The 24,089-nt window shown below is 45.8% G+C and overlaps 1 protein-coding gene across 1 annotated transcript in view; it reads right to left on the bottom strand.

The window, feature by feature from the left end:
• The window catches only part of EFCAB6 (EF-hand calcium binding domain 6), a 227,724-nt gene extending 209,639 nt beyond the window's left edge, over positions 1–18,085 (bottom strand). Inside the window, 2 exon segments of the mRNA XM_060164691.1 lie at positions 16,651–16,858; positions 17,964–18,085. The gene's annotated coding sequence lies outside the window, so the exon portion shown is untranslated.
• Positions 18,086–24,089: the final 6,004 nt, after the last annotated feature.

The raw sequence follows: 24,089 nt of genomic DNA, 5'->3' as shown, positions 1-24,089 counted from the left end.
CTGGGAAAACTGGACAGTTATATGTAAAAGAATGAAATTAGAACACTCCCTAACACCATACACAAAAATAAACTCAAAATGGATTAAAGACCTAAATGTAAGGCCAGACACTATCAAACTCTTAGAGGAAAACATAGGCAGAACGCTCTATGACATAAATCACAGCAAGATCTTTTTTGATCCACCTCCTAGAGTAATGGAAATAAAAACAAAAATAAACAAATGGGACCTAATGAAACTTAAAAGTTTTTGCACCGCAAAGGAAACTACAAACAAGATGAAAAGACAACCCTCAGAGTGGGAGAAAATATTTGCAAACAAATCAACAGACAAAGGATTAATCTCCAAAATATAAAAACAAACAACCAAATCCAAAAATGGGCAGAAGACCTAAATAGACATTTCTCCAAAGAAGACATACAGATGGCCAAGAAGCACATGAAAAGCTGCTCAACATCACTAATTATTAGAGAAATGCAAATCAAAACTACAATGAGGTATCACCTCACACCAGTTAGAATGGGCATCATCAGAAAATCTACAAACAACAAATGCTGGAGAGGGTGTGGAGAATAGGGAACGCTCTTGCACTGTTGGTGGGAATGTAAATTGACACAGCCACTATGGAGAACAGTATAGAGGTTCCTTAAAAAACTAAAAATAGGGGCTTCCCTGGTGGCGCAGTGGTTGAGAGTCCGCCTGCCGATGCAGGGGACACGGGTTCGTGCCCTGGTCCGGGAAGATCCCACATGCCGCGGAGCGGCTAGGCCCGTGAGCCATGGCCGCTGAGCCTGCGCGTCCAGAGCCTGTGCTCCGCAGCGGGAGAGGCCACAACGGTGGAGGGCCCGCGTACCGCAAAACAAAACAAAACAAACAAACAAAAAACTAAAAAAAGAATTACCATATGACCCATCAATCCCACTACTGGGTATATACCCAGAGAAAACCATAATTCAAAAAGACGCCCCAATATTCACTGCAGCACTATTTACAATAGCCAGGTCATGGAAGCAACCTAAATGCCCATCGACAGACAAATGGATAAAGAAGATGTGGTACATATATACAATGGAATATCAGCCATAAAAAGGAACGAAACTGGGTCATTTGTAGAGACGTGGATGGATCTAGAGACTGTCATACGGAGTGTAGTAAGTCAGAAAGAGAAAAACAAATATCGTATATTAACGCATATATGTGGAGCCTAGAAAAATGGTACACATGAACCGGTTTGCAGGGCAGAAATAGAGACACAGATGTAGAGAACAGACGTATGGACACCAAGGGGGAAAAGTGGCCGGGGGGGTGGGGGTGGTGTGATGAACTGGGAGATTGGGATTGACATGTATACACTGATGTGTATAAAATGGATGACTAATAAGAACCTGCTGTATAAAAAAAATTAAAAATTAAAAAAAAAAGAACCTTCTGTATAGGGCTTCCCTGGTTGCACAATGGTTAAGAATCCACCTGCCAATGCAGGGGATGTGGGTTCGAGCCCTGGTCCAGGAAGATCCCACATGCCGTGGAGCAACTAATCCCATGTTCCACAACTACTGAGCCTGCGCTATAGAGCCCACGAGCCACAACTACTGAAGCTCACGCACCTAGAGCCCATGTTCCGCAACAAGAGAAGCCCATACACCACAAGGAAGACATAAATAAATCAATCTACTTCTTTTCTTAAAAAAAAAACAAAAAAAGAACCTGCTGTATAAAAAAATTAATAAAATAAAATTAAAAAAAGAACTGAAACTATAAAATTCTTAGGAGAAAACAGAGGTGTAAATATTTGTGACTTGAGATTATGTGATAGTATCTTAGATATGACATCACAAATACAAGCAACCAAAGAAGGAATGTTAATTGGACTTCATCAAAATTAAAATTTTTGTGCTTCAAAGGACACTATCAAGAAAGTGAAAAGACAACCCACAGAATGGAATCAATTATTTGTCAATCATATATCTGATAAGAATCTAATATGTAGAACATATCAAGAACCCTTTCAACTCAATAATAAAAAGGCAAATAACCCAATTTAACAATGGGCAAAGGATCTGAACAGACACTCCTCCCAAGAAGATATACAAATGGCCAGCAAGTGTATGAAAAAACACTCAGCATCATAAGTCATTAGGAAAATATAAATCAGAACACAATAAGCTACCACTTTGCAGCCACTACGATGGCTATAATCAAAGTAACAAACAATAACAAGTATTGGCGAGGATGTAATGCTACTGGAACCCTCATACATTGCTGGTAGGAATGTAAAATGGTTCAGCTGCTTTGGAAATAGGTTGTCAGTATCTCAAAAAGTTAAACATAGAGTTAGCATATGACCCAGCAATTTTACTCCCAGGTATATAGTCAAGGGAACTGAAAATCTATGTCCGCACAAAAACTTGTACATAAATGTTCATAGCAGCGTACCCACAACAGCCAAAAAGTGGAGACAACCCAAAGGTCCATCAACTGGTAAATGGGTCAGTCTATTCATTCATGGACTATATGTAATTCAGCCATAAAAAGGAATGAAACACTGATTCGTGCTACAATAAAAGTGAATCTTGAAAATATTAGGCTAAGGCAGACCCAAAAGACCATATACTATATGATTCAATTGATATAAAACATGCAGAATAAGTAAATCTATAGAAACGGAAAGTAGGTTAGTGGTTACCAGGGGCTAAAGGAAGGGGGAAATGGGACTGCCAACGGGTATGCGGTTTCTTTGGGGGTGACAAAAGTCAGGTAGTGGTGATGGTCACACAACTTTGTGAATATACTAAAAGCCAGGAAATTGTATACTTTAAAAGGATTCATTTTATGGTATGTGAATTACATCAGAATTAGAAAGAAAAAGGAGGAGGAGGGGAAGAGGGAGCAGCGCTTGGTGGGCAGAGAGAAGCTGCTCCCCTGGACGCCTCTGGCATGGGGGGTGCCTTCTCAATAATTTTTAAGGTAATATGTTTACTTGATGGTTATTGAGAATGCGATTAAAAGACCTTAGAGGAAGCAAGGCCAAAGCCGGACACAAAACCAGATGCCTCCCAGAGACAGTCCCGGGGGATGTCCTTGTTTATCTTGGGCGCTGTGGGTCTCACCCAGGCTCACGCCCCCACTGTTAGAGCGAAGCTGGCCGTGCTCCCATGCCTGCCAGCAGAAGGCCCTGGCGCTCAGTGGTCACCACGTTATTACATGCAATTATGAATTTATGACTCATGGATTCTGCCGGTCTGTGGCTTATTGGCATTTCAAAAATCAGGGCAGATTTTCTGCTCATTCCTTTCTGGCCGCTCTCAGCATCAGAGCAAGAAACAAAACTCTCCCTTGCCTCAAGTGAATCAGGAAGCCTAAGTTCCAGCTCTACAGGGAAGTTTTACAGCCATCAATTGTCTGAGGCTCCTAACTTGGCTATCCTTCCCAGCAAAAAAAAAAAAAAAAAAAAAATTCCCTACTGGGCTTCACATTTAAACGCAAGTGTGTAATGAATAATATTCGAAAACAGTTGGATGTGCATGGCACTATACGAGTATAGGAAATCAGGCTAGGCAACGCCTCTAAAGCACTTGATCTGAAGAATCTCAAGTTTACAGGGTTGAAGAAATGAATCCGAATTTTTTCATGTATAGGAAACCCACATTGGCCAGTGCTCTGCTTCCCTCTCTTCGGGCAGCCCTGACTACCTGGCACGGTATCAGTCTGGACCTGTCTTATCTGCCACCATCCGTTGGCAGGTCCCTGTGGGCTGATGCCATGTGAGGCTGAGAACTTCATCCAGAGCGCCAGATACATCCTTCTTCAACTCGGTACATTTAACGGAACTGAAACCTAGAATCACAACACAGGTAAATTTCCAGAAGCACGTGGCTTGGTTCATACAGTCAAAAAGTGTTCATTAATCTCCTTCTAGAAGCTTGGGGGTCAATGAACAAAACTGGTACAATCATGGACCTCATGGACCTTATATTCTAGTAATGGAAGACATACAGTAAATTAAGTAAATTATACACATGCGTAAGGGCTATGGAGGTAAATGGAGCGGAGGGGGAAAACAGGTGACATTGAGCAGAGATCTGAAGGGAACCAGAAGGGGAACAATGCCGCAAGGAGGACAAAGAGGCAGCAGGAGGCTAGATGGAGGAAAACCACATGGGTCCCCGTGAGCCTTAGGCTGTGAGTAATGTGTGAAGCCGCTGGAGGGTTTTGTACAGAGAAGAGGGTTACACAGAGGGTTATGACCTGGACTTTGCATTTAAAGGAGCCCTCTGGCTGTCTGTCAAGAATAGATCTACATTTGGGGAGGGAGGGAGACGCAAGAGGGAAGAGATATGGGGATATATGTATATGTATAGCTGATTCACTTTGTTATAAAGCAGAAACTAACACACAATTGTAAAGCAATTATACTCCAATAAAGATGTTAAAATACAAAGATCTACAGAGGCAAGAGAGGAAGCAGGAAGTCCAGTTACAAGTCTACTGCAATCATCCACGCAAGAGAAGCTGTGGCTTGGACCAGGGTGCTTTTGGAGAAAGCGTTGAAAAATGATCAGATTCCAGACACATTCTGAAGGAACAGCCAATGTATTTCCTTACAGACGTGACCTGGCAGGCAAGAAAAAGGCGGGATTGAACGGCTATTAACTGAGATGGGAGAGACCGTAGGTAGGTCAGGTGTGGAGGAGAAGATCAAGAATTCCTTCTGGACATATTACAGTTGAGATGCTTATTCAATAGCCCAATAGCCCTACTGAATAGGCAGTTGGATGTATGAGGGACGAAGACAGAAGTTTGGGGATTGTCAGCAAACAATGTATATAAAGGCATGATATCAGATCAGCCCACCAGAAAAGTAGGTGTAAAAAGAGAAGAGCTGTCAGGGCCGAGCCTTGGGGTATGCCGACATTCAGAGCTCAGGGAGATGAGGAAGAACTGGTACAGGCGACTGAGGGAGAGTGACCAGCAAGGGACGCGATGACATGGCACAGAGGGCTCAGAAGGAGCACCAAGGATGGCGAGGATGATCGTGTACGTGAGGTAACTGGACCAGACTGAAGAAGAGACAAGGGACTCAGCTTAGGAAGAATTTTAAGAAGGGAAAAAAATGATTCAAATCCAATTAGCATTTAAGAGGGACTTACTCTGAACCAGGAACTGTGCTTAAGATTGATGAAAAACTCATTTAACCCTTCCCAGGCCCAATCACTTACTGCTCTTCCCGTTTCATAGGTGAGGAAACGGGTGCTCAGAGCAGGCAAGCAATTTGCCCAGGAGCACAGTGCTAAACCCCGAGCTGGGTCCAGAGTCAGGCTCTTCCCAGGTATCAAGTTTGCATGGCTGTCAACAGCCAAGGCTTTCCTGCTGCTTTTTGCAAAATTCACAAGTTCCCTGAAGGCAGTGGCGAGTCTCTGGCACCCCCATTGCTGCCTGCACGGCTAAGGTTCTGGTCTCCTGCCTGACCTGCTCTCCAAGCACGGGGGCGGGGGGATCCTCTGTAACTGCGTTCCTCGTTGTGGTTATTGCTGATGCAGTTAACCACTTTATTTTATCCATAAATTCCCTTCCTAATAACAATAAGGCATGCCAGGGCTTTGGCCTCATGCCTTATTGCACCACCTGAGGAGTGAGATAATCACCCAGAAATGTACTGCCTGTTGTGCATTTTATTACTTGAATACAAAGAGATTCAATTCAAGAAACACTTAGTTGAAGACAGCACACACGCAAAAAAATAGTAATCATATGAAAAGTAATGCCTCCTAATGCTACTGAGTACACTGCAGGGAATAAGCCTCTTCCAGCGGGAGAACGGTCTGGATGACCCGTTGGGTCTTCTCCAGTTCTAATTTCTACCAACTGCAGGGTCATAAAAGCTAGTGAGACTTCAATTACAATACAAATACTCGGAAAAGCCAAATCTGGATCACTCTGAAAACGGAGCCTATGTGGATGTTATACCTAAACGTTCTTGGTGTAAGCATTTTCCAACCAACTCTGCTCTCAACCGCTCACTCTTCAGCGAATGCTGCAGGCCACACACTGGCGAGAGTGGAGGAACAGAAAGAGAAGTATGGCCCACCCAGCCCCCAGGAGTTCAAGACCTAACTTGGGATGTAAAGAAAATGGCATGTTTTAAAAGAACAGGAACAAGGTATCCCCACAGGACGTCTAACTACCCTGACGTAGCTTACAGAAACTCAGTGACACCTGTCTTCCTAGAGTTGATGAGAGTTGAAGTGCATCACCCCATCGCAGGGGTTACGCTAAAGACTTTGCCCAAGAGATGTCCTCATCAGTTCATCTCAAGAGGACAGGAGCTATTATTCCATTTTTAGATTCCTCAAGCAGACATAACATGGTTTTCTATTGTTACTAAAACCATTATTTTCTACATGCATTTATTTTCTATTTAAAAAAATTAGTTTTGGGAACTTCCCTGGTGGCACAGTGGTTAAGAATCCACCTGCCAATGCAAGGGACACGGGTTTGAGCCCTGGTCTGGGAAGATCCCACATGCCGCGGAGCAACTAAGCCCGTGCACCACAACTACTGAGCCTGTGCTCTAGAGCCCATGAGCCACAACTACTGAGCCCGAATGCCACAACTACTGAAGCCCATGTGCCTAGAGCCCATGCTCTGCAACAAGAGAAGCCACCGCAATGAGAAGCCCGTGCACCGCAACAAAGAGTAGCCCCCGCTCTCCGCAACTAGAGAAAGCCCGCACACAGCAATGAAGATCAAACAAAGCCAAAAAATAAATAATTAAAAAAAATTTTTAAAAGGCTATTGAAGCAGACATGCAGCTTTGAAACAGTGGTTCTTAAAATGTGGTCCCTGAACCAGCAATATCAACATCACCTGGGACCTTTCTAGAAATGCAAATTCTCAGGCTCCAACCCAGACCAACCAACCTGAAACTCTGGGGTGGTGGCCCAGCCATCTGTGTTTTAACAAGCTGGGACCACTGCTTTAGAAGAAGCTGAAGTTGATTTCTAAGTACAAGTCTACAGTTTTTAAGGAGGCTCATGTGTAAAGCTCCCGGCTTGATATCAAAATGAAGCTAAAAGACCAGCACACGTGGCATTTAGGTGATTCTAGTAGCGTCACCTCGCAATAACCTATTTTGCTGGCCACTGGTTCATCATCAACCTTGTGAGTTAGACACCATTATCCACATGTTTAGAGGTGGAGAAATGAAACACCACAGGGAAAAGCCAAATTTACTCATGAGGCCAAGACCCAAAGTCGCCTGAATTTAATCCTAGGCTTTTTGCCCAACTGTGCTAGGGGTCTGCACTCACCCAGGTACACGTGAGGGGTCTGTGTGCATGCTCACATCGACACATGGATAAGAACAATGAAATCTGCACATATTAATAGAGTAGTAAGAAAACCTGTCAATTCTCAAGAATGGATGCCTCACACTTGCAGAACAGTCTAACAATTCTGCAACCTACTCAAAATAACATGTAGAAAATTAAAAGCGAGTCATCTACATACATATCTAATCAAATATTAGGATTCCGGGGTTCCTGACACCAGCGTGTGAAGCCCAGTCCGCCTCCCCCGTCTCGGTCTCACACTCCCTTAAGATCTTAGAATCGGCTGGCAACCCCTCGTTTACTGACCTAAACATAGGAATTATAAGAATGCAAGTTGATTTACAACTATATTCCAAATGATAGGGTATCATAAAAAACAATTTAGCCAGTCATCTGAATTCAATTTAGCGGAAAAACCCCTGGTTATAAACCAACCTTTTCCCCAGCCGGTGGCCCCTGGCATCTGAGCCTCGGCCTTCCTGCACCCAGGGTCTCCCCCGACGTCAGGGTCTCCTCAAACCCCCAGGCAGGCTCTTACCTTCCTCCCGAACCTCATTTTCACAAATACCTTCTCTTGCAGCATAAATTTCAAGTCTACCCACATGCACTACAAGGCTCACCCACACCAGCTCAGAAATCAAACTCCAAATAAAACACAAGCCTCTCACAGTTTGATCTGGTGATTATTTATCACTATTATAAATAACGATATAGAATATGTCAAAACAGAAAGACATGTTTAGCACAATGTTAAGAGAAAAGGTACAGTGAGGTATACGCTATAAACATGATATAAAAACGTATTTCCACAGGAGGCCAGGGTCTACAGGGCCTCATCTTGCAGACAAAAACAGCTATGCTGGGCTGGTGCGGACACTGAGCTTTACTTTAAATGTTCTCTAATAAACGTATCACAGCATGTTAGATATAACATGCCTGCCGGGGCCTACCCGGCAGCATGTGACCCGGCTCCTGCCTTCGCCACTCTCCCCACCTGCTTCCCACGGCCCCATGGGCCCCTCTGCCCAGATCCTCTCCTCCCCCAACTCCTCCCCCAGCTGACTCCTCTCACCGCCTGATCCACATGTGGCCATGGCCTCCTTAGAGACAGCGCCCTGCTTGCCTTGCCTACATCCTCCTGGTAGAGTCTCTCATCACAGCCTGTCCTTCCCCTGCACTGCACTCACCTCAATGAGTAATTATACTTTCATTTGGGAAACTATACGCTAGATTATAGGCTCCATGAAATAAAAGTGTTTTTGCACTACTGTACCCCCTGCCCCAGAGCACCCAGTATCACTGGAGCTCCAAAAGCATTTATCAAATTAATCACAGCCCCGTCTTTCAAACAGCACTCTCCTCCAAAAACGTGCGCGCGCGCACACACACACACACCCTGCCACTCCTTGGTCTTGTTTAGGATCGTCACGCTCTTTCCCACCATCCAAGGTAGAAGCCTCGGCATCATCTGTGATTTCTCACTCTCATACCCTGTGCCGAGAACTAGTGACCAGGGTCAAAGGTTTTCTTAATTAACACCCATGACCCTCATGATTGTTTGATGTCTGTGTTCCCTGTTAGACCATCAGTGCCGCGAGAGCAAGGAGCACATCTGATGACGGTGGCCCAAAAAATAATGCTTACTGCGTTTAACTGAATTGAGTGTTGTGGTTTGGGGATCGTTTATATCAGCATGAACTCCTTGATGCTCCGGAACACAGATCCTGAAGAAAAGGCTTATCCTGTTTTGCCTGTAACACGCCTTCTCTATCATGGACACAGAAGTCTAGTTTCAGAAACTGCCTCAGAAATTCACTCCTGCCTAATGAATATTTTCAGACTCACCACCACACCTAATGTGATGACAGATACAGCAACAGGCAACAGAAAAACAAGCTGCGTCAGAGAAACTGACCACACGTCAGCTGTCAAGCAGCTGTTCCCAGCTCAGACATGGTTTCACCGGCAGCCTTTTAAAATGTAATCCACGGAAACGACCGCATCCTCCCGGCTCCTGTGAGCAGACCAGGAGTGTCGAATGTGTCCTATTTATAGTGCAGCCGGGCCCCAGCAAGTCCTTGGATGCTGGCAAAGGGAAGATGAGACGGTTTCCCAGCTCGAGTTCCGTAACGGAAAGTCGTGGGGCTGCCGCCACCTACAGCCAGACACGTGGACCTGCACTGTCCAGAGAGCCCTGCGGGCCTGGCGGAAGCATCTTCCGAGTTCACCGTGGCCAGCTAACACCTGTGGTCACGTGCAGCACCAAACGAAGGCCATTCGACTTTAAAATTTATAAGCCGATGCTTGTTGATACGATATGTAAGTTCCTAGAGGACAACTGTGGCACAAGAATCAGCACTGAGCACACGCCTGCTGCGTGAACAACTGAAACAAACCGGATGGAAGTGATCGTGGTATCACCACCACTTTCTGAGCACCTTTGTCTCGAGGCCTGAGCCCAGCACCACACAGTGAACTCGCCAGGTTCCTCTGACCCGGCTGCTGACACAGGCGCTGGGGAGAGAGGAGCGCTTGCCTGGCCTTGGCTCTGCTCCACGTGGTGCTGGCGGCGGTGGCACTATCTGTTTTGGAGCTGTTTTGTTTCACTGCCTTCAAGATAAACTATTTCTGAATTTGTGAATTCTGAAAAGTAAGAGAGCAGTGGGGTTAGATGGATTTTCTTATTTAGCTTATCAAGCCATAGGAACAGAGCCCTCGGGTCTGCAAAATAATCCGATTTTGCGAGTTACTGGAAAATTGTGTCCAAAACCTTGGGCGGGTCCTTCATGTGAATTTCACACCAAATCTTAGGTTTCTCAGGTAGAAGTATTTTATGTCAACACAATGAGCACCACTTCTCTTCCCATAACTCAAACACACACACACACCACACACACACACACACACACACACTGCACACACACACCACACACCACACATACACACCACAGACACCACACACACACCGCACACACACCACACACCGCACACACACACCACACACACAAACCACACACACACCACACACACACACACACCACACACACACACCGCACACACACACCACACACACAAACCACACACACACCACACACACCCCGCACACACACACCACACACACACACCACACACACCACACACACACACCACACACACACCACACACACCACACACCGCACACACTCCGCACACACACACATACCACACACACCACACACACACCACAAACACATGCATACACACATACATACATACATACACACACACATCACACACACACACCACACCACAATCTCACACACACACCACTGTGGTTCCCTCCATTTTCCTCACATCAGCCAGAACAATCATTTTAAAATACTGATCTCCTCGCGTTACTTCCTTGCTTTAAAAACTCCAATTGCTTCCTATTGCCCTTAGAAAACTAGGACCAGAGTCCTTAACCGTGTCACAGGCCTGCTTCTTTCTCCACGACTCTGGCCGCCGGCGCTCCTTCTAAGCGGTCAGCAAGCGCTGTCAATGTTACTTGCACAACACGTCTTACCTCGACCCCCTGCCCTCTCCATCCCTCAGGCCACTGCCCACGCTCGTCCTCACCCATCTGGATTCCAGAAAGAGCCCCTTAGATGCACCCAGGTCTCCAACTCCTTTCTGCTCCATCCTCCTCTGTTGCCAGGATTTATCTTTCTAAAGCACAGATACAGTTACATTACTCCCTGGCTTAAAAAACGTGCAAGGCAAAACTACACACGTGTTAAAATTTCACAGGACTGTGCACCAAGAAATGAAATGAGTGCCTGTCAAAACCGGTGAAATCTTAATAAAGTCTCTATTTGTTACTAGCACTGTAGCAAAGACAGCGTCCTGGTTTGCTAAGTGTGCTACGGTTATTCCATAAGATGCTACCACTGGGGGAAGCTGGGGGCACACGGGAACTCCCTGTACTGATTCTGCAACTTTTTTGTGAATCTACATTGCTTTTAATTAAAAAAAAAAAAAGCCAACCAAAAACATGTACTTGCACTACATCTCCAGGGTGTACAGACTGAAATCAAGCTTCTAACTGTGGGATGTAAGATCATTCACATCATTACTAACCTGGCCCCAGGAGGCTCTTCCAGACACACAGCTCCATGCCTGCTGCATTTTTACACAGAATCTGAATGAATATACCATGTAGCCCCTCCCCTCTGAGTACGGGTTCATGCTGTTTCCTCCTCTGCCACCACACTCCAATTCATCTTTCAAGACTAAGGGTAGAGCCCCTCCTTCATGAGGCCTTCCTATCCTCCTTAAAACTAATCATGCCTTATATCTGGAAAAGGCGAAAGCTCTAATTCAAAGAGATACATGCACCCCAATGTTTACTGCTGCACTATTTACAACAGCCAAGACATGGAAACAACCTAAATGCCCATCGACAGATGAATTGATAAAGAAGATGTGGTACATATATTTATACAGTGGAATACTACTCAGCCATAAAAAAGAATGAAATTATGCCATTTGCAGCAACATGGATGGACCTAGAGATTATCATACTAAGTGAAGTAAGTCAGACAGAGGAAGACAAATAGCATATGATATCACTTTTATGTGGAATCTTTAAAAAATGACACAAATAAACTTATTTACAAAACAGAAATAGACTCAAAACAGACATAAAAAACAAACTTATGGTTACCAAAGGGGAAATGGGGGAGGGATAAATTAGGAGTTTGGGATTAGCAAATACAAACTACTATATATGAAATAAACAACAAGTTCCTACTGTATAGCACAGGGAACTATATTCAATATCTTGTAATAACCTGTAACAGAAAAGAATCTGGGGACTTCCCTGGTGGCACAGTGGCTAAGAATCCACCTGCCGGGGCTTCCCTGGTGGTGCAGTGGTTGAGAGTCCACCTGCTGATGCAGGGGACACGGGTTTGTGCCCTGGTCCGGGAGGATCCCACATGCCACGGAGCGTCTGGACCCGTGAGCCATGGCCGCTGAGCCTGTGCGTCCAGAGCCTGTGCTCCGCAACGGGAGAGGCCACAGCAGAATCCACCTGCCAACACAGGAGACGTGGGCTCGAGCCCTGGTCCGGGAAGATCCCACATGCTGAGGAGCAACTAAGCCTGTGTGCCACAACTACTGAGCCCGCGTGCCACAACTACCGAAGTCTGAGCACCTAGAGCCCGTGCTCCGCAACAAGAGAAGCCACCGCAATGAGAAGTCTGCGCACTGCAACAAAGAGTAGCCACTGCTCGCCGCAACTAGAGAAAGCCCGCACGCAGCAACAAAGACCCAACGTGGCCAAAAATAAATAAATAAATAAATTTATTTTTAAAAAAAGAATCTGAAAAAGAATATACATATATATGTGTAATTGAATCACTTTGCTGTATACCTGAAACTAACACAACATTGTTAATCAACTACACTTCAATTAAAAATAATAAAATTAAAATTAGGGCTTCCCTGGTGGCGCAGTGGTTGAGGGTCCGCCTGCCGATGCAGGGGATGCGGGTTTGTGCCCCGGTCCGGGAGGATCCCACGTGCTGCGGAGTGGCTGGCCCGTGGGCCATGGCCGCTGGGCCTGCGCATCCGGAGCCTGTGCTCCGCGACAGGAGAGGCCACAGCAGTGAGAGGCCCGCATACCGCAAAAAAAAAAAAAATTAAAATTAAATAAATAAAAATTTAAAAAAACTAATCATACCTTTACAGACAACTTGGTCTTATAGTTTTGCTTTGCCAATTGTTTTATTTAATAAAGAAAAGGGCAGGGACTTCCCTGGTGGTCCAGTGGTTGAGACTCCGCGCTCCCAATGCAGGGGGGCCAGGTTTGATCCCTGATCAGGGAACTGGATTCCGCATGCCGCAACTAAAGGAGCCCGCATGCTGCAACTAAAGATCCTGCATGCCGCAACTAAGACCCAGCACAGCCAAATAAAGAAATAATTTTTTTTTTTTTTAAAAGAGAAGGACAAAAAGGTCAAAGGCACCCATATTTCCATGACCTTGCTAGGGGCCGGGGCACGTCAAGAATAAAGTATTAATACCTCCCAGTCCATCCCTCTAGTCCCACATCTAGCTTCACTTTGATTCTCTGCTTCCAGACCTTTCTCTCGGCTGTTTATCTGTGCGCCCTGCTAGTTAGTCAGTGAGCTCTTCCAGTGGAGAGAATCAGCTGCACTCATCTTCCTGTACTCAGCACCTACCATGGGGCCTGGCACGCAGGAAGCACTGTATTAATCTTTGTTCTCAATGGACCCCAGTTATCAACACCTAACAGTGCAAGGGTAAGGAGCGTGGGTTCATTTTACCCTTGATCTCGAAAGCCAAGCAATGTTCTGAGTATGAGCGAGGCACTGTGATGAGCCCTTTAGGTCACCCCTGGCTTTGCACCATCTTCAGTTTAGGTTTTCTATATAAAGAGAATTAATAAATACGATTATATCAAAACTTGTATGGTAAGGTAGAAAATAGCAAGGATAATAAAACCAATGCCCCCAAACAAGCACCGAGTCATAGACCATCAGAGGCACTTACTAACCACAGGCAAAAACATGATTAGAAGGCTATTCCACTGATATATTTGTTTTACTTGCCAGATAAGTATTGATGTCCAGTTTCTAACAGATGCTATTTATATCAGAATCATAACAAAAGTGCCATCCATCTGCCTTGGCATCCAGAGAAAACATAATTCAACATGACAGTAAGAAATGTGCACAGCCAAACAGAAATGGCATCAGAAGCAAAAACTGTTGGAACTGGTATCATGGGGGGAAAATTATCACTTGACAAAACTGGAAAAAGTTGCAAGCAACACAAAAAATGTTGGCAGCTAAATCCAAATACTTGAGAAAAATCTTCTCCTTGTCTATTCTGATATCAAATGGATGTTTGGCAGATTCTGGGGCACATACACTTTAAAGCTCCCTTTTTAGACCTTCGTACACTCACTCCCTCATTTACTGAGCATCTCTACTTTTGGACAGTGGAAAAAATAAAGGGCTTGGAGTCAAGAAGACACGGAGTCAAACTGGTCCCACTATCTACCAGGCAAACCTGCGAGTTAATTAACCTCCTCCTGACCCAGTTTCCTCAACTGCAAAATGGAGATAATATCTCTCTTTAAAGCACGTTATTCATAACCTGGAATATAGGGACAAGGTACACATGTGTGCATTTTTAGATCTTCAAACTCTCAGAGGTTAAATGCCAAAGTGTGTGTGAGGTGATTCTTCTCAAGAGAGGATACATGGCTTCCACCAGGTTCTCAAGGGGCGAGTGACCCACGGCGGTTCAGCGCCACACTCCGAAGGCTGTGCCAGGACTCAGATGATGCATCTAAAGAGCCTGACACACAGCAGGCTGTGCTCACTCCCGGACAGCTGTCCTTAACTTTAGGTCCTGGGAAGGCACAGAAACACGAATCAGCCAGAGCCCAGGGTCAAAGGCAGGGAGACCATTACGGTATAAGGCGTTGAGGGTCGTCTCCGGGTTTCATAGGACGAGGAAGAAAGGCAAACCAAAGTCTGTCCAGAAACACTCCAGCGGGAGAAAACAACAGGGTGGAGGCACCGGGCACATCAGGACAGTGACCTGACCATCACCGCAGTGTCCTCAATGCCTAGACAGGGCCTGGCATACAGCAAGTGCTCCATAAGTAACCGTTAAGTAAACAAATGACTGGGACCAACCCAGGGTCCAGGATAAGACCATTTACAAATTCCCAGGAGAAAAAACACAATTCAGAAGGTGTTCCTGAAAACTACTACTATTCAAAAAATTTTCATTTCCAAACTCCTACGCAAATACAATCATCCACATTCTCTCCCTTAACAGTGAGGACACACTGAGCCTACAGCCTGGTCACCCTGTAGTACACCCGGCCACCCAGGGCTTGGTTATGAACCCCAGGAGAAATGTCCTTTAGATGGAGGCGTTAGAAATGCTTTCTTTTTTTTCCAAAGGAACTAAAATGCCTTATTTGCCTGGACAAAATGAATTCAATTGCTTTCTTTTTTTTTTCTTTTTAATTTTCTTCTCCTGGGTTCAAGAAGCTCACAGCTAATAAAACAAAAACGAAGCAGACTCACAAATATAGAGAACAAACTAGCGGTTACCAGTGGGGAGAGGGAAGGGGGGAGGGGCAATATAGAGGCGAGGGGAAAAAAGGGGTTATTATGGGATTATATGAACTCATGTGTGTGTAATTTTTGAAAACTATAAAGCACTACAGAATTTAAAGAATCTTTCATTCAATGAAAAAAAAAAGAAGCTCACAGCTAAATTTGCAGCCCAACTATATTAACCATTACAGATGATCTGACTACTCTCTTTCCTCCTGAAGTTACTTTCCTATTTTACCATATTGTATATATTTTTAGAAGTCACCTCGAAGCCCAGTGGGACTTCTGGAGTACACACATATCTGAGAGTGTAAGAGCACTGGTCAAGAACACAGGCTCTGGGAATTCCCTGGAGGTTGGTGGTTAGGACTCTGCACTTTCACTGCCGAGGGCCCGGGTTCAATCCCTGGTCAGGGAACTAAGATCCCGCAGGCCGCACGGAGGGCCCAAAAAACAAAAACAAAAATAAGAACACAGCCTCTGTCACCAGGCAGTCCTGACGCAGAAGCCACACGTCACCATCTATCAGCTTTGTTGTCCCTTAGCTTCTCTGCATCCCTGCTGTCTCATCTATGAAATGGAAATAATAACTGTATTTTTCATATGCAGGAAGTGAGCACTAAATTAAAAAGGTAATGTGAGGTCCCAAACTGTGCCTGGAACACGGTAAGTGCTCAATAAGTATTAGCCAGGCGGAGCAGTAGTAGTAGAGACAGTAAAACTGCAGAAAAACAGATGAAAAGATAACAATGGCGCCTGAAACAAATTAAACAAAATAGCAGTACAAGATTGCAACCGGAGAAAAAAGTGGAAAACGAGGCTCCTTCGTGCTCGAAGTGCTTCATGTTCATATGTTATTCATTCACAGAGTTTTCTCAAATGCTCCCTCCCTTTGCATCTCCTCTCCTAAATGGCGTGGATATCCTAGATAGCAGTGCGTTGAAGGTGAATTAATATTTAACTAGTACAAGTATTCAACCTACACAGTTGCACAGCCTAGACCTGGGGTATTCTTAGATAAGTATGCTGTACAAAAAAGGTCAGCTCACTAGTGGTCTTTAAAGGAAGGAAGCAACTGTTAGCTTCTTGCCTCACTCACACCTTCTCATCTGTACTGTACAGCTTGTTTGTCAATCCTGGCAGGGGAAAGAGTCATCCAAGAAAAACTTCAGTGACCATCATGATCTACTAACCTTAAACATTCACTCGATACCTGTAAAGAGGCTTTATTAAAGCGACTGTCTGGTTAACAGCCAATGGCGTCCCACTGGATTCCTGCTCTGGGCGGGCGCCAGACTCCTGAGCACCCTCCTGGAGCTGGTTCTGTCTCCATGTGCCACTCAGCTGCAGGGGTCACAGCATGGGTGCTGTAGAGATCTCTGCACAGGAAGAGGTGGACAGCTGGAAAAGGTCAGGGAAACGGAAGACAAAATGGACAGCAAATTTAAAGTCTCATGTAAGCATTTCTTGACAAATATCTACAAGCACCTGCCATGAGCCAACAACTAAACTGATGGTATAGGGAAAGGGAGAGCACAGGTAGCTGAAACAAATCCTTGCCCTCCTAAAGCTTCCAGTAAGGCTGAGTGGGAGACAAATATGTTCACGGAAAATCAAAATTCTTGCCTGATTCACTTTCGATTCCCCAGAACTTAGCCAAGTAAATGTTGAATTGAAGACAACAGATAAAAGAAAGAGATGAAGGAACAGCAGTATGTGAAAAGTCAAAAAAAAGTCTTTACAGCATTTCTGTAAGTCTACTCATTTAGGGGCACATACAGCTTAAGAAACATTATTAAATTACTCCTCTCGAAAGTGAAGTAAGAGTCCTCTTAACAGGGGCAAGGCATCCTGAAAGGCAAAGATTTTCAGGAGAGAAGGAAAACGAAGTATGGGGTGATTTAACCAACAGTCTTAAAGAACCTCTGAAATTTCAGAGTGCTTCCAAACAACATTTCTGAGAGAGGCAGGGATAACTCGTGCGGCCTGAGGAAGAAGAATGTTCCAGAAAGACCAGAGATTCTGACTTGCGACATAAGTGCTGAGTTTGAATTCTGGCTCTGCAACTTCCGGTTGTGTGATTTGGGGACAACCCCCTTCACCCCGTGGAATTCAAGCCCTCATCTATAAGGCAGAGTTTAAAATATTCGAAAGACTGCTGTGGGGACAGATGAAATAAGGGACATGAAGCATTTTGTAAATTCGAGCGATGTAACCCTCAGAGATGCAAGGAGGCAGATTCGCCATCTTCCTCGTTGCTTATAGTCGGTTTCCCCCACACAAATAAGACGGCTATTCACTGCAGTAGCCCCAGGGCCGACAACGGCTCCTGCCACAGGCAGGCGCGCCACACACATGTGTGGAACTAGTAAACGGGTCACCAGCCCTATGCCACGGACGGGGAGGGGACGCTCCGCGTCCCGGGGCTGTGGGACTGCCTGAGCTGCCCGCCCGGGCCCTCCTCAGCCCCCCGGGCTCGCACGCACTCGCCGCCGCGCCGTCTTACCCCGGCCCCTTCTCAACCCTCCGCCTCGCTGGGCCCCTTCGGAGCGCCGACGCACTTCTAAGCGCGGACCCCAGGGCCCGAGGCCGCAGAAGCCCAGCCCACTCGGCGTCTCTAGGACGCTGTTGCCCGAGCGATGATGGCGCTCGCTGATTGGAGAACAAGTTTCCGCACCTGGCAAGAAGCGGAGCTCCTATTGGCCAAGTCGACTACGGAATTGGGGGGCGGAAGGGTGTGCCCAAGCCTGCCGGTGGCTCCGCCCCCTCAGAAGAAACTTCCGCCGGAAATCCTTTCCCCCGGGCGCGGGAACTCGGTCGGAGTTCTGGTGGCCCGCGTTGTAGAAGCGTGTTTCTGTTAACGTGGCCGTCGCGCGAGCTGTCGGACGGGTCTCACAGAACCAATTCGAGCCGCGTGGCCACACGGGAGCCAGTCCCTTGCTGCGAAGCAGACTCCTCACTTGTAAAAACCGAGCTTACCCACTCAGGACCTGGTATCAGGATGAAGGGAGGAATGTATCTAAAGCCACAACCGCGTGCTACGCCCTTTCTACATGTTAGCACTTAGGGCGATTGTGATCGTTGCATTAATTGGTGTGTCTGATTGTGTCCTGCTGGCCTCCTTCAGGAGACCTGGTGAAGGCAGGACAAGGTTGCTCTGCCAACCCCTGTATCCGCAGCCTGCTCGGGGCCACACGTAGATAGTTAAGTAGATAGTCATCAGGTAAGCCAATTCTTACCCACACTCGCAGGCTGAGTGGAAGCTCAGTAAGTCATTTCGATAATAATAGTGGCAATGACAGTAGTTGTCACTGGCCCTTCGGGAGCACGTCCCTTATCAGGCACCCAGCTAAGTACTTTACATGTCATTTAATCTTTTCTCTTCGTAACAGCCCTATGAAGTAGGTACTATAGTTATTCCCGTTTTACAGATAGGAAACCGAGGCACAGAGAGGGTCCAAGGACACAGCTAGTCAACGGCAGACCAGGATTAGAACCCAGGCAGGCTAGGTCCCACGTCCTGCTCTTCATCACCGTCATACCACTCAACGGTGGGAGAGAAGCAGTGGCCCAGAGGCTCAGCCTTGCCGAGGAATCCCCACCACTCGTTTCTGTCAGCAGGTAAGTTACAGGGTGGCCTGCTGAGTGCCCCGGAGAAGGATGTTTTATGGTCCCTCTTGGCAGTCTGACTGTCCGTCACTGGTAGGCGAGTTTTCCTACTCACCAAGGGAGTAAATTCATGTCCTCTCTCTCCTCAGACCTCCTGCACTGAGTGAATGACCTCACCTCAGTTCCCACTGAGAAAACCAGTCCATAAGAAGGGAACAGATGGGACTTCCCTGGTGGTCCAGTGGTGAAGACTCTGCACTTCCACTCAGGGGGCACGGGTTCAATCCCTGGTCAGCAAACTAAGATCCCACATGCCTCACAGTGTGGCCAGAAAAATAGAAGAGGAAGGGAACACATGGTTGCCTCACAACTGCTTTGGCGCCCATCTCTTCTGTTCTTGTTCCAAAAGGTGAAGGGCTGCTTTTCACAGAGGCTACTTCCGCCCCTTGCGTCCTAAACCCCATCACCATTTGCCCTCTCTTGGACTTCACTGCTTAGGTCAGCAGTTCTCCAAGTGTGGTCTGGGAACCGCTGGGTGTCCTGAGACCCTTTCAGAGAGTCCATAATTGTTAAAACTATCTTCATAGTAAGATGTTACTTGCATTTACAGTCTTATTTTCTCATAAGTGTACAGTAGGGTTTTCCAGAAGCTACATGATGTGTGACATTGCAACAGATTGAATGCGAAAGAAGATAGGAGAATCCAGCCGTCTTCTGTTAAGACAGATTTTAAAGAGATTTGTAAAAATATAAACTGCCTTTCTTTTCACTAATTCTTTTTGTTTTGGAAAACATAATTGTTCATTAGAATGTTAATATGTGATGGGTTTATTGTTATTTTAAATGAATTAGTGAACAAGTATTTAAATTTTTTTATCAGTTTCACTATCTAGTATGGTAAATAGTGATAGATGTAACTCACAACAAAGCAGAAGCTTTGGGGGACCCTCAGTACTTTTCAGGAGTGTAAATGAATCCTGAGGCGTGGTCCTGAGACCAAAAGGGCTTAGGCTAGGAGTCCCTAACCCCCGGTAGGGAACCAGGCTGCACAGCAGGGCGGGACCATCTAGTTGCAGGAAAACAAGCCCAGGGCTCCCACTGATTCTGCATTATGGTGAGTCGTATAATTATTTCCTTATATATTACAATGTAATAATAACAGAAATAGAGTGCACAATAAATGTAATGCACTTGAATCATCTGGAAACCATCTGCCCCTTTCCCCACCCTGGTCCATGGAAAAGTTGTCTTTCACGAAACCGGTCCCTGGTGCCAAAAAGTATGGGGACTGGTGGGTTAAGTTATTCCCTCTCTGTCATAATAGCCAACAATCTCATTCATTCATTCATTCTCTGTGTTTCTATCTATCTTTTCTTCCCTCCTTCCCTGTTGAAACATGTTCTGGTGTCCCACATCTTTAACAAAAAAAGATTCTTTTCTAGTGTCCACCCCATTTCTCTTCTCCCCTTTAACCCACTTCTCAGTAGAGTCATGTACACATGCTGTCTCTCTTTCAGTTGCTGTTAACTCTTGATCAGTCTTAACAGAGGCATGGCTCTATTACTCCCTGACACCTGGTCAATTTTCATAAATATTTCTATACTTGACTTTACCTTACTTGACCTCTTAGTAGCACTCAACGCAGTTAATCACTCCTTCCTACCTGAAACTCACTCTGATCAGCTCCGATAACATCACGTGGTCCTGGGCCTCATCCTGAATCACCAGCTACTCCACTCTCAGGCCCCACTGGTAATTTTCCTCCTCTGTATGGCCTTTGGACATTAGGGTCCCTCTGACTCCGACCTAGGTGGTCCTCTTATACTTATTGCCAGCCTTGACCCCCTCCACTGGTATGTATCGAAGGCTACCTGGACTTCAGCCATCCACACAGCCCTTGATCTGCCAACCTCCCTCACTCTGACCATTTCAATAAATGGTGCCACTCGATCCCTTAATGATCATTGCTTCCTCCCTCACTCTGACCATTTCAATAAATGGTGCCACTCGATCCCTTAATGATCATTGCTTCCTCCCTCACTCTGACCATTTCAATAAATGGTGCCACTCGATCCCTTAATGATCATTGCTTCCTCCCTCACTCTGACCATTTCAATAAATGGTGCCACTCGATCCCTTAATGATCATTGCTTCCTCCCTCACTCTGACCATTTCAATAAATGGTGCCACTCGATCCCTTAATGATCATTGCTTCCTCCCTCACTCTGACCATTTCAATAAATGGTGCCACTCGATCCCTTAATGATCATTGCTTCCTCCCTCACTCTGACCATTTCAATAAATGGTGCCACTCGATCCCTTAATGATCATTGCTTCCTCCCTCACTCTGACCATTTCAATAAATGGTGCCACTCGATCCCTTAATGATCATTGCTTCCTCCCTCACTCTGACCATTTCAATAAATGGTGCCACTCGATCCCTTAATGATCATTGCTTCCTCCCTCACTCTGACCATTTCAATAAATGGTGCCACTCGATCCCTTACTGATCATTGCTTCCTCCCTCACTCTGACCATTTCAATAAATGGTGCCACTCGATCCCTTAATGATCATTGCTTCCTCCCTCACTCTGACCATTTCAATAAATGGTGCCACTCGATCCCTTACTGATCATTGCTTCCTCCCTCACTCTGACCATTTCAATAAATGGTGCCACTCGATCCCTTAATGATCATTGCTTCCTCCCTCACTCTGACCATTTCAATAAATGGTGCCACTCGATCCCTTAATGATCATTGCTTCCTCCCTCACTCTGACCATTTCAATAAATGGTGCCACTCGATCCCTTACTGATCATTGCTTCCTCCCTCACTCTGACCATTTCAATAAATGGTGCCACTCGATCCCTTACTGATCATTGCTTCCTCCCTCACTCTGACCATTTCAATAAATGGTGCCACTCGATCCCTTAATGATCATTGCTTCCTCCCTCACTCTGACCATTTCAATAAATGGTGCCACTCGATCCCTTACTGATCATTGCTTCCTCCCTCACTCTGACCATTTCAATAAATGGTGCCACTCGATCCCTTAATGATCATTGCTTCCTCCCTCACTCTGACCATTTCAATAAATGGTGCCACTCGATCCCTTACTGATCATTGCTTCCTCCCTCACTCTGACCATTTCAATAAATGGTGCCACTCGATCCCTTACTGATCATTGCTTCCTCCCTCACTCTGACCATTTCAATAAATGGTGCCACTCGATCCCTTACTGATCATTGCTTCCTCCCTCACTCTGACCATTTCAATAAATGGTGCCACTCGATCCCTTACTGATCATTGCTTCCTCCCTCACTCTGACCATTTCAATAAATGGTGCCACTCGATCCCTTACTGATCATTGCTTCCTCCCTCACTCTGACCATTTCAATAAATGGTGCCACTCGATCCCTTAATGATCATTGCTTCCTCCCTCACTCTGACCATTTCAATAAATGGTGCCACTCGATCCCTTACTGATCATTGCTTCCTCCCTCACTCTGACCATTTCAATAAATGGTGCCACTCGATCCCTTACTGATCATTGCTTCCTCCCTCACTCTGACCATTTCAATAAATGGTGCCACTCGATCCCTTACTGATCATTGCTTCCTCCCTCACTCTGACCATTTCAATAAATGGTGCCACTCGATCCCTTACTGATCATTGCTTCCTCCCTCACTCTGACCATTTCAATAAATGGTGCCACTCGATCCCTTAATGATCATTGCTTCCTCCCTCACTCTGACCATTTCAATAAATGGTGCCACTCGATCCCTTAATGATCATTGCTTCCTCCCTCACTCTGACCATTTCAATAAATGGTGCCACTCGATCCCTTACTGATCATTGCTTCCTCCCTCACTCTGACCATTTCAATAAATGGTGCCACTCGATCCCTTACTGATCATTGCTTCCTCCCTCACTCTGACCATTTCAATAAATGGTGCCACTCGATCCCTTAATGATCATTGCTTCCTCCCTCACTCTGACCATTTCAATAAATGGTGCCACTCGATCCCTTACTGATCATTGCTTCCTCCCTCACTCTGACCATTTCAATAAATGGTGCCACTCGATCCCTTACTGATCATTGCTTCCTCCCTCACTCTGACCATTTCAATAAATGGTGCCACTCGATCCCTTACTGATCATTGCTTCCTCCCTCACTCTGACCATTTCAATAAATGGTGCCACTCGATCCCTTACTGATCATTGCTTCCTCCCTCACTCTGACCATTTCAATAAATGGTGCCACTCGATCCCTTAATGATCATTGCTTCCTCCCTCACTCTGACCATTTCAATAAATGGTGCCACTCGATCCCTTAATGATCATTGCTTCCTCCCTCACTCTGACCATTTCAATAAATGGTGCCACTCGATCCCTTACTGATCATTGCTTCCTCCCTCACTCTGACCATTTCAATAAATGGTGCCACTCGATCCCTTAATGATCATTGCTTCCTCCCTCACTCTGACCATTTCAATAAATGGTGCCACTCGATCCCTTACTGATCATTGCTTCCTCCCTCACTCTGACCATTTCAATAAATGGTGCCACTCGATCCCTTACTGATCATTGCTTCCTCCCTCACTCTGACCATTTCAATAAATGGTGCCACTCGATCCCTTACTGATCATTGCTTCCTCCCTCACTCTGACCATTTCAATAAATGGTGCCACTCGATCCCTTACTGATCATTGCTTCCTCCCTCACTCTGACCATTTCAATAAATGGTGCCACTCGATCCCTTACTGATCATTGCTTCCTCCCTCACGTCTAGTGCTGCAGCCACTCTTGTCGTCCTAACGCCAGAATTACCTACTCACATAACACCAGGACAGTTGTTTAAAAAAAAACAAAAAACATTCTGTGGCTATTTGTTTGTAATCTCCAGGATTATCTCACGGTGATGTTTTTAGTTGCGGCATGCCTGCAGGATCTAGTTCCCCGACTAGGGATCGAACCTGGGCCCCCTGCATTGGGAGCGTGGAGTCTTAACCCACTGGACCAC

The sequence above is a fragment of the Lagenorhynchus albirostris genome, chromosome 11 (genome assembly GCF_949774975.1).
Source record: "Lagenorhynchus albirostris chromosome 11, mLagAlb1.1, whole genome shotgun sequence".
In the NCBI taxonomy this organism is placed as follows: Eukaryota; Metazoa; Chordata; class Mammalia; order Artiodactyla; family Delphinidae; genus Lagenorhynchus; species Lagenorhynchus albirostris.
This window is presented reverse-complemented; position numbering and strand designations above follow the sequence as displayed.